Source organism: Oncorhynchus keta, chromosome 15 (genome assembly GCF_023373465.1).
Source record: "Oncorhynchus keta strain PuntledgeMale-10-30-2019 chromosome 15, Oket_V2, whole genome shotgun sequence".
NCBI lineage: Eukaryota > Metazoa > Chordata > Actinopteri > Salmoniformes > Salmonidae > Oncorhynchus > Oncorhynchus keta.
The window spans coordinates 2397775-2409436 of record NC_068435.1 but is presented as its reverse complement, the minus strand read 5'-3'; the positions used below and the strand labels follow the sequence as shown (position 1 = coordinate 2409436).

The window sequence follows — 11662 nt, the reverse complement described above, 5'->3', positions numbered from 1 at the left end:
GGATACAAGGTAGTGGTCGGAGACTTGGAGGGGAGTTGCAATGAGGTTAGTGGAAGAACAGCATCTAGTAAAGATGAGGTCGAGCGTATTGCCTGCCTTGTGAGTAGGGGGAAGGTGAGAGGGTGAGGTCAAAGAGGAGAGGAGTGGAAAGAAGGAGGCAGAGAGGAATGAGTCAAAGGTAGACGTGGGGAGGTTAAAGTCGCCCAGAACTGTGAGAGGTGAGCCGTCCTCAGGAAAGGAGCTTATCAAGGCATCAAGCTCATTGATGAACTCTCCGAGGAACCTGGAGGGTGATAAATGATAAGGATGTTAAGCTTGAAAGGGCTGGTAACTGTGACAGCATGGAATTCAAAGGAGGCGATAGACAGATGGGTAAGGGGAGAAAGAGAGAATGACCACTTGGGAGAGATGAGGATCCCGGTGCCACCACCCCGCTGACCAGAAGCTCTCGGGGTGTGCGAGAACACGTGGGCGGACGAAGAGAGAGCAGTAGGATGAGCAGTGTTATCTGTGGTGATCCATGTTTCCATCAGTGCCAAGAAGTCGAGGGACTGGAGGGAGGCATAGGCTGAGATGAACTCTGCCTTGTTGGCCGCAGATCGGCAGTTCCAGAGGCTACCGGAGACCTGGAACTCCACGTGGGTCGTGCGCGCTGGGACCACCAGATTAGGGTGGCCGCGGCCACGCGGTGTGGAGCGTTTGTATGGTCTGTGCAGAGAGGAGAGAACAGGGATAGACAGACACATAGTTGACAGGCTACAGAAGAGGCTACGCTAATGCAAGGAGATTGGAATGACAAGTGGACTACACGTCTCGAATGTTCAGAAAGTTAAGCTTAAGTAGCAAGAATCTTATTGACTAAAATTATTAAAATGATACAGTACTGCTGAAGTAGGCTAGCTGGCAGTGGCTGCGTTGTTGACTTTGTAGGCTAGCTGGCAGTGGCTGCGTTGTTGACACTACACTAATCAAGTCGTTCCGTTGAGTGTAATAGTTTCTACAGTGCTGCTATTCGGGGGGTAGCTGGCTAGCTAGGAGTGTTGATTACGTTACGTTGCGTTAAAAGAACGACAATAGCTGGCTAGCTAGCCTAGAAAATCGCTCTAGACTACACAATTATCTTTGATACAAAGACGGCTATGTAGCTAGCTATGTAGCTAGCTACGATCAAACAAATCAAACCGTTGTGCTGTAATGAAATGAAATGAAAATGTGATACTACCTGTGGAGCGAAGCGGAATGCGACCGGGTTGTTGAGTGCGGAAGTTCTATTCGGTAGACGTTGGCTAGCTGTTGGCTAGCTAGCAGTGTCTCCTACGTTAAGGACGACAAATAGCTGGCTAGCTAACCTCGGTAAATTAAGATAATCGCTCTAAGACTACACACTCTAAACTACACAATTATCTTGGATACGAAGACAGCAAAGACAACTATGTAGCTAGCTAACACTACACTAATCAAGTCGTTCAGTTGAGTGTAATACTGTACTCTATATCATCTACTGCATCTTTATGTAATACATGTATCACTAGCCACTTTAAACTATGCCACTTTGTTTACATACCCTACATTACTCATCTCATATGTATAAACTGTACTCGATACCATCTACTGCATCTTGCCTATGCCGTTCTGTACCATCACTCATTCATATGATGTTGGGGACAACTCCCTGACCACTCCCTGACAACTCCCTGACCACTCCCTGACAACTCCCTGACCACTCCTTGACCACTCCCTGACCACTCCCTGACCACTCCTTGACCACTCCCTGACCACTCCCTGACCACTGCCTGACCACTCCCTGACCACTGCCTGACCACTCCCTGACCACTCCCTGACCACTGCCTGACAACTCCCTGACCACTCCTTGACCACTCCCTGACAACTCCCTGACCACTGCCTGACCACTCCCTGACCACTCCCTGACCACTCCCTGACCACTCCCTGACCACTCCCTGACCACTGCCTGACCACTCCCTGACAACTCCCTGACCACTCCTTGACCACTCCCTGACCACTGCCTGACCACTCCCTGACCACCCCCTGACCACTCCCTGACCTAACCCTGCTACCTGCCCCTTCTCCCCCTGACCACTCCCTGACAACTCCCTGACCACTCCCTGACCTAACCCTGCTGGCTGCCCCCTCCAGTCCCTCCACCAAAACCAGCCCTCTGGGACCTAACCCTGCTACCTGCCCCCTCCAGTCCCTCCACCAAAACCAGCCCTCTGGGACCTAACCCTGCTACCTGCCCCCTCCAGCCCTCTGGGACCTAGGCCAGCTACCTGCCCCCTCCAGTCCCTCCACCAAAACCAGCCCTCTGGGACCTAACCCTGCTACCTGCCCCCTCCAGCCCTCTGGGACCTAGGCCAGCTACCTGCCCCCTCCAGTCCCTCCACCAAAACCAGACCTCTGGGACCTAACCCTGCTACCTGCCCCCTCCAGTCCCTCCACCAAAACCAGCCCTATGGGACCTAAACCTGCTACCTGCCCCCTCTAGTCCCTCCACCAAAACCAGACCTCTGGCACCTAACCCTGCTACCTGCCCCCTCCAGCCCTCTGGGACCTAACCCTGCTACCTGACCCCTCCAGCCCTCTGGGACCTAGGCCAGCTACCTGCCCCCTCCAGTCCTCTGGGACCTAACCCTGCTACCTGCCCCCTCCAGTCCCTCCACCAAAACCAGCCCTCTGGGACCTAGGCTAGCTACCTGCCCCCTCCAGTCCTCTGGGACCTAACCCTGCTACCTGCCCCCTCCAGTTCTCTGGGACCTAGGCCAGCTACCTGCCCCCTCCAGTCCTCTGGGACCTAGGCCAGCTACCTGCCCCCTCCAGCCCTCTGGAACCTAGGCCAGCTACCTGCCCCCTCCAGCCCTCTGGGACCTAGGCCAGCTACCTGCCCCCTCCAGCCCTCTGGGACCTAGGCCAGCTACCTGCCCCCTCCAGCCCTCTGGGACCTAGGCCAGCTACCTGCCCCCTCCACTCCTCTGGGACCTAGGCTAGCTACCTGCCCCCTCCAGCCCTCTGGGACCTAGGCCAGCTACCTGCCCCCTCCAGCCCTCTGGGACCTAGGCCAGCTACCTGCCCCCTCCAGCCCTCTGGGACCTAGGCCAGCTACCTGCCCCCTCCAGTCCTCTGGGACCTAGGCTAGCTACCTGCCCCCTCCAGCCCTCTGGGACCTAGGCCAGCTACCTGCCCCCTCCAGCCCTCTGGGACCTAACCCTGCTACCTGCCCCCTCCAGCCCTCTGGGACCTAGGCCAGCTACCTGCCCCCTCCAGCCCTCTGGGACCTAGGCCAGCTACCTGCCCCCTCCAGCCCTCTGGGACCTAACCCTGCTACCTGCCCCCTCCAGCCCTCTGGGACCTAGGCCAGCTACCTGCCCCCTCCAGTCCTCTGGGACCTAACCCTGCTACCTGCCCCCTCCAGTCCTCTGGGACCGAACCCTGCTACCTGCCCCCTCCAGCCCTCTGGGACCTAGGCCAGCTACCTGCCCCCTCCAGTCCTCTGGGACCGAACCCTGCTACCTGCCCCCTCCAGCCCTCTGGGACCTAGGCCAGCTACCTGCCCCCTCCAGTCCTCTGGGACCGAACCCTGCTACCTGCCCCTCCAGCCCTCTGGGACCTAGGCCAGCTACCTGCCCCCTCCAGTCCTCTGGGACCGAACCCTGCTACCTGCCCCTCCAGCCCTCTGGGACCTAGGCCAGCTACCTACCCCCTCCAGTCCTCTGGGACCTAACCCTGCTACCTGCCCCCTCCAGTCCTCTGGGACCTAACCCTGCTACCTGCCCCTCCAGCCCTCTGGGACCTAGGCCAGCTACCTGCCCCCTCCAGTCCTCTGGGACCTAACCCTGCTACCTGCCCCCTCCAGTCCTCTGGGACCTAACCCTGCTACCTGCCCCCTCCAGCCCTCTGGGACCTAGGCCAGCTACCTGCCCCTCCAGTCCTCTGGGACCTAACCCTGCTACCTGCCCCCTCCAGTCCTCTGGGACCTAACCCTGCTACCTGCCCCCTCCAGTCCTCTGGGACCTAACCCTGCTACCTGCCCCCTCCAGTCCTCTGGGACCTAACCCTGCTACCTGCCCCTCCAGTCCTCTGGGACCTAACCCTGCTACCTGCCCCCTCCAGTCCTCTGGGACCTAACCCTGCTACCTGCCCCCTCCAGTCCTCTGGGACCTAACCCTGCTACCTGCCCCCTCCAGTCCTCTGGGACCTAACCCTGCTACCTGCCCCCTCCAGTCCTCTGGGACCTAACCCTGCTACCTGCCCCTCCAGTCCTCTGGGACCTAACCCTGCTACCTGCCCCCTCCAGTCCTCTGGGACCTAACCCTGCTACCTGCCCCCTCCAGCCCTCTGGGACCTAACCCTGCTACCTGCCCCCTCCAGTCCTCTGGGACCTAACCCTGCTACCTGCCCCCTCCAGTCCTCTGGGACCTAACCCTGCTACCTGCCCCCTCCAGCCCTCTGGGACCTAACCCTGCTACCTGCCCCCTCCAGTCCTCTGGGACCTAACCTTGCTACCTGCCCCCTCCAGCCCTCTGGGACCTAACCCTGCTACCTGCCCCCTCCAGCCCTCTGGGACCTAACCCTGCTACCTGCCCCCTCCAGCCCTCTGGTCCAGCAGCACTCCGTATTATTCAGAGCTCCATGAAATGACGTAGATTCTACAGACCCCCAACTCGACTTTTACATTGGCACAACTAATACATTTTTTCTCTATAATCCAATATGTAATACATATACAATGATTTGCATTGGGAGAATTGATTTGACCTTGGAACATGTTTTAAAACCCACATTTAATGGAAATGTCACTTAAAAATGAACAAGTAGTTATCATTGTTAATGTTTAGACAATTATTTGTCATACATTATGAATAAATACAGGTTAATTACACGTTTCTACTATTACGTGAGGGACTTTTATTTGAAAATCAGAAATTCCGTGATCTGGAAGTACTTTTTTTAGTGTTGATGACGAGACGCTGAGCGAGAACGGACCCATAGAGAAGGATAGAGACTCTAGTGGCCTAAAAGTCTATTTTAGCACAGGAAGCGCCGTTGAGGGCTTCCGCCATCCATTTTTAAGTAGTCAACTGGATGGGGATTCCTCTGGGTTGTATTAAGCCTCAGTGGGGCTGCCCATGTTGTCACAGACTCTATAATGTCACAGATATAAAAATAAGACCTCTATCTATCTCTATGCACGAACAATTCCGGAAGTTCAGTTTCCGGAAGTACATTTGCGTCTCTTTTATAACCAACAAAGAAAACGCCACAAATGGTGTTCTTGTGCTAACTAGCATTTAAAAAAAAAAACATAAATAAATACAACGCTAATTTCATTTAGTCATTATAACAATCCGAAGCGTTAAGTTGCAACATGGGTATGTATTAGCTAAAAGTCGTATATTTTGTTTTGTAGCTTAGCCATTATGCTTCTATAATATCTAGTTAGTTTGATCTGGTTTCGGCCCTCCATCGCTGTTGTATCTAGATGTAGTTTAGCCCACATCAAATGGTCCTCTTCACATGTTTAATACGGGCCCTTCCCGACCATACAGGGAGAAGCAGCGGAACAATAGGAAAATAACACGATGCATACACAGTGAATAAATGACAACTTGTCTATCTATGTACACTAGTAACCAGTTTTATATTAACAGTGGCAGACAACTGTATTTTTAAGTGACACCGTGTTGGTTTGTGGCTTTGATCTTCCGGTTACGCAAAGGTGTTGTTCTGAGAGGCATGTAGCTAACTAGCAGTCCACTCTGTCTTCGGTAAACATGGTTTTGTTTGAACTATTTCTCGCCGATATGAAAGATGAAGGTCCTTTATGCGTCCGACATCGTAACGTGTGTTGTTCATGGACCCAAAGGTGCTAATTTATGCCGTTTCCCAGATGTTCTGCTGCAGAAAATCCAAAGTTGGCAAGCCATTTATAAATTCACTTAATTCTCCTCTCCCCTTTTCTTTCAAATCACATTTTTATTGGTTGAATACACATTTATCAAAAATGATTGTGGGTGTAGCGAAATGCTTGTGTTCCTGGCTCCAACAGTGCAGTAATATCTAACAATGCACACACCTAGAATAATGGAATACAAACAATATTTGGATTAGCTCTGTCTGTGATGGGATGTATGTGGCTAGACTAATATATCTGAAGAATACATGGATAAAATAGTGCATATGTTATATAGTGTGTATAGAGCGATATAAAGATAGTGATGTAGATTTATCTATCTCAATCATTGAATGATGAACTAAAATACAGTATATACATATATGGTAACGGCGTGAACAGACTCTGGGGGGGCTGGGGTCCTGTGCTCCCGGTGATTTCGGACTCGCCACCCTCTGGAGGCAGTGGTGGGTGAATAGGGAGTATAGGAGGGGACTAAGGACGCACCCTTGTGGGGCCCCTGTGTTGAGGATCAGTGTAGTGTAGGTGGTGTTGCCTACCTTCACCACCTGGAGACGGCCTGTCAGGACTCAGGGCCCCAAGCTTAGTGATGAGCTTGGAGGGAACAATGGTGTGGAACGCTGAGCTGGAGTCAATGAACGGCATTCTTGCGTAGGTATTCCTTTTGTCCAGGTGGGACAGGCCAGTGTGGAGTGGGATTGAGATTGCATCATCTGTGGCTCTGTTGGGGCGGTATGCAAATTGGAGTGGGTCCGGGATGTTGATGTGAGCCATGACCAGCCTTTCAAAACCCTTTAGGGTTACCGACGTGAGAGTGCTAAGAGGCGGTAGTCATTTAGGCAGGTTACCTTAGTGTTCTTGGGCATGGGATAAGTAATCCTTCTCACCCCCTAAAAGATTTAGATGCACTATTGTAAAGTGGCTGTTCCACTGGATGTCACAATTTGTAAGTCGCTCTTGATAAGAGCGTCTGCTAAATGACTTAAATGTAAAAATGGGGACTATGGTGGTCTGCTTGAAAAAATGTAGGTATTACAGACTCGGTCAGGGAGCGGTTGAAAATATCAGTGAAGACACTTGCCAGTTGGTCTGCGCATGCTCTGAATACACATCCTGGTAATCCGTCTGGCCCTGTGAATGTTGACCTGTTTGAAGGTCTTACTCACATCGGCTACGGAGAGTGTGATTACAGTTGTTCGGAACATGGTGCTTCAGTGTCGCTTACCTCGAAGCGAGCATGGAAGACATTTAGCTTGTCTGGTAGGCTCGCGTCAATGGGTTTCCCTTTTGTAGTCCGTAATAGTTTCCAAGCCCTGCCGTAATAGGATTCCACCTTGTTCCTATATTGTCATTTTGCCTGTTTGTTGGCCCTGAGAAGGGCGTAGCGGGACTTGTTCGTGTCCTCCGCCATAGCGCCAGGGTACACTACAATAGCAGGAGTCATAGCGCCAGGGTACACTACAATAGCAGGAGTCATAGCGCCAGGGTACACTACAATAGCAGGAGTCATAGCGCCAGGGTACACTACAATAGCAGGAGTCATAGCGCCAGGGTACACTACAATAGCAGGAGTCATAGCGCCAGGGTACACTACAATCGCCCTGTGAGCGGTAGCCCTTTAGTGCACACCTGGGGGTGTTAACTGGGGACTGAGGTGGTTAACTCGTCGGCGCTATCAAAGCAGTCCTGTAGCCTCTTCGGAGGAACATTTCTCTATGGTGTAAAGAGGTACTTCCTTTTGTGAGCTTCTGCTTGTAAAAATGAAGCAGGAGTCATAGCGCCAGGGTACACAACAATAGCAGGAGTCATAGCATCATGATCTGATTTTCAGAAAGGGGGATGAGGCCTTTCGCTTATATAGACAATTAACTATGCCTCACTGGTGACTGAACCTTCTCCTCCCTCTCCTCCTCCTCCCTCTCCTCTCTCCTCCTCCCCTCTCTCCTCCTAGCAGAATCCCCCTTTCCTCTGCCGTCCCTGGGCCTGCTGGTCCCTCCTCTCCGGATGATGTCAGCAGTTATGTGGCAGGTGGTGCGCCAGGGCAACACAAAGCATTATGGGAAGCTGGAGGAGTTTGTGTCCATGGTAACGGAGGTGGTTCCAGAACTCCTGTCCAACAGACAGAGGTGGCTGCTCATCCTGGCTCTCAGAGGACGGGTAAGAGATTCCCAATCAATCTCAAGGATTTTTCTGCTGTTGAAATCCTTAGGGGTCCAAACAGTGTAAAAAGAACATATATATATTTATATTCAATGCGTTCAGAAAGTATTCAGACTCCTTGACTTTTTCTACATTTTGTTACGTTACATCCTTATTCTAAAATTGATCAAATGTAAAATGTCTGCAAATGTATAATTAAAAATACAGATACCTTATTTACATAAGTATTCAGACCCTTTGCTATGAGACTTGAAGTTGAGCTCAGGTGCATCCTGTTTCCATTGATCATCCTTGAGATGTTTCTACAACTTGGAGTCCACCTGTGGTGAATTCAATTGATTTGGCATGATTTGAAAAGGCACACACCTGTCTATATAAGGTCCCACAGTTTACAGTGCAATTCAGAGTGAAAAACCAAGCCATGAGGTTGAAGGAATTGCCTGTTGAGCTCCGAGACAGGATTGTGTTGAGGTACAGATCTGGGGAAGGGTACCAAAAATATTCTACAGCATTGAAGGTCCCCAAGAACATATTGGCCTCATCATTCTTAAATGGAAGAAGTATGGAACCACCAAGACTCTTCCTAGAGCTGGCTGCCTGACCAAACTGATAAAATTGAGGAAGAAGGGCATTGGTCAGGGAGGTGACCAAGAACTTGATGGTCACTCTGACAGAGATTCAGAGTTGTTCCTCTGTGGCAATGAACTTTCCAGAAGGTCGACCATCTCTGCAACACACCACCAATCAGGCCTTTATGTTAGAGTGGCCAGATGGAAGCAACTCCTCAGTAAAAGCTACATGACAGCCCGCTTGGAGTTTGCCAGAAAGCACCTAAGGGACTCTCAGACCATGAGAAACAAGATTCTCTAGTCTGGTGAAACCAAGATTGAACTCTTTGGCCTGACTGCCAAGTGTCACGTCTGGATGAAACCTGGCACCATCCCTACGGTGAAGCATGGTGGTGGCAGCATCATGCTGTGGGGATGTTTTTCATCGGCAGGGACTGGGAGACTAGTCAGGATCAAGGGAAAGATGACCCGAGCAAAGTATAGAGAGATCCTTGCTGAAAACCTGCTCCAGAGCCTCAGGACCTCAGACTGGGGCAAAGGTTCACCTTCCAACAGGACAACGACCCTAAGCACACAGCCAAGACAACGCAGGAGTGGCTTCGGGAACGGCCCAGCAAGAGTCCGGACTTGAACCCGATCAAACATCTCTGGAAAAACCTGAAAATAGCTGTACAGCGACACTCCCCATCCAACCTGACAGAGCTTGAGAGGATATGCAGAGGGAGAAACTCCCCAAATACAGGTGTGCCAAGCTTGTAGCATCATACCCAAGAAGACTCAAGGCTGTAATCGCTGCCAAAGGTGCTTCAACAAAATACTGAGTAAAGTGTCTGAATACTTATGAAAATTTGAAACTTCAGTTGAATTAATACATTTGCCCAAATTCCTAAAAACCTGTTTTTGCTTTGTCATTATTGTGTTTTTTGTTCTTTTGTAAATCAATTTAATTCATTGTGAATAAGGCTGTAACGTAACGAAGTCTGGGAAAAGTCCAGGGGTCTGAATACTTTTCTATTGCACTGAATATATATTTCAAAATGTAATTGTTGGGTTGGAAAAACTATTTCGGTGTTAACTTAAACGACTAAAGCCCAGATATGAATAATTAAGGACCGGCGTCCCTCCAACAGGACAGTTGTAAATCATGCAGCTCGTTGTGTCAAGATCGCAGATTTTAGAGAAACAACAAAATGTCGCTACATATAAGTGTCTTATATCGGCTGAAAGCTTAAATTCTTGTTAATATAACTGCACTGTCCAATTTACAGTAGCTATTACTGTGGGGAAAAAAATGCCATGCTATTGTTTGAGGAGAGCTCCTAGCAACTAAACACTTTTTCCACCGAGATAGGTTTGATACATTCACCTCTGAAGGTGAAATGTCTACTTACATTCTGAAATCTTGCTCTGATATATCATCTAAAGGGTCCCAGAGATAACATGAAGTGTCATTTTGTTAGATGAAAAAGGATTTTATATCCTAAAAAGGTCCAAATAGCACGATAGATTTTTGTATTTCCTCTCGTTCAATTTGCAAAGAGAGGAATCTGTGAAAATCTAACCCTAAACGTCGTTTCAACCAGTCAAATCACGTTTGTATTTATTCTTCAGAGATCCTAGAATGTAACCAGACTCCACTATATCATTAGGAGTGTAGTATATCCCATAGGACACCATATCAGAGATCCTAGAACGTAACCAGACTTCACTACATCATTAGAGGTGTAGTATATCCTATAGGACACAATATCAGAGATCCTAGAACGTAACCAGACTTCACTATATCATTAGGGGGGTAGTATATCCCATAGGACACCATATTTGGTCAGAGAGCGACACCATGGCCCGCTGATCACTTGAACGACTGTCTTTTGTCAGAGAAGCACCAATCAGGGTCAAACTAAGCTAGCTAGATAGCCAATGAGCTGGGCTTTACGGGAGTATCGGAAACCATGTATATGTCGCCAAATGTATCTACTAACCTTGTACGACAGCATGCCTTTTAATTTTGGACAGAAATTATAAGGATATTCAGAGTTATGAAAACTGGTTGTTTTGTAAATGTTGAACTTCTAATATGGCTACTAATACTTGGAAAGCTAAATCAAAGTCCAAGTACACAGATTTGACGATATTCTTGCCGAAAAATGTAATATGAATGCGAATGTCTCCTTCACGATTTGCCCAAATGTACCTGGGAACTTCACACTGAAAGTCTTCTGGTTCACTCATACTTCAAGGTATCCATCTAAAATGTTGCGCACACACTGCTGCCATCTTGTGGACACGAACGGAATTACAACCAGGGTGATGGCTAGAACCTTCCTCTTGCACTTCAAAGATGCTGGTAGAAAAAGACCGTTTGGGTTTTTTCCCTGTATTTTTCTTCTCCCAGATCTATTGTTATATTCTCCTACATTCAATTGGCATTTCAAACTTCAAAGTGTTTCCTTTCAAGTGGTACCAAAAATGTGCATATCCTTGCTTCAGGGCCCGAGCAACAGGCAGTTAAGCTTTAATGAATTTAAGCTCGACTTTGGGATCCTTAGTGGTAATTTCTACGACAACAGTAAATGTCTGTCTCGGTGTTCATATGACCGACCCTATGTCGGACCAAACCTCAAATGCTAATGGGGAGTTGAAACTGCTTGTTGTCAGAGAGGAAGAAGTGATCTTTCATCTCGACTTTTGTTGAGTGTCAGGGGGAGGGGCTTGACGTCTGTGTGGGAAGGTGCACACAGCACAGGAGGAGGGGCTTGGTGTCTATGACTGCAGATGGTTGAATGCAGGTGGTAACTGGCTGGGTCTCTGGTGGTAACTGGCTGGGTCTCTGGTGGTAACTGGCTGGGTCTCTGGTGGTAACTGGCTGGGTCTCTGGTGGTCACTGGCTGGGTCTCTGGTGGTCACTGGCTGGGTCTCTGGTGGTCACTGGCTGGGTCTCTGGTGGTCACTGGCTGGGTCTCTGGTGGTCACTGGCTGGGTCTCTGGTGGTCACTGGCTGGGTCTC

At 49.7% G+C, this 11662-nt stretch overlaps 1 long non-coding RNA gene across 30 annotated transcripts; it reads right to left on the bottom strand.

Moving 5' to 3' along the window:
- Positions 1 to 294: 294 nt before the first annotated feature.
- Positions 295 to 4874, bottom strand: LOC127907493 (uncharacterized). Of its 30 annotated transcripts, none has more exons than XR_008064571.1 (10): positions 4548 to 4874; positions 4482 to 4510; positions 4371 to 4444; positions 4113 to 4260; positions 3966 to 4076; positions 3819 to 3892; positions 3378 to 3414; positions 2712 to 2748; positions 2478 to 2656; positions 295 to 2238 (listed from the first exon to the last, which is right to left on the bottom strand). It is a non-coding gene; the product is annotated as an uncharacterized LOC127907493 (long non-coding RNA). The 30 variants fall into 30 exon arrangements; XR_008064584.1 differs by lacking the exon at positions 4371 to 4444 and adding an exon at positions 4297 to 4333; XR_008064572.1 differs by having other exon boundaries at positions 4585 to 4874.
- Between the last annotated feature and the right edge of the window lie 6788 nt (positions 4875 to 11662).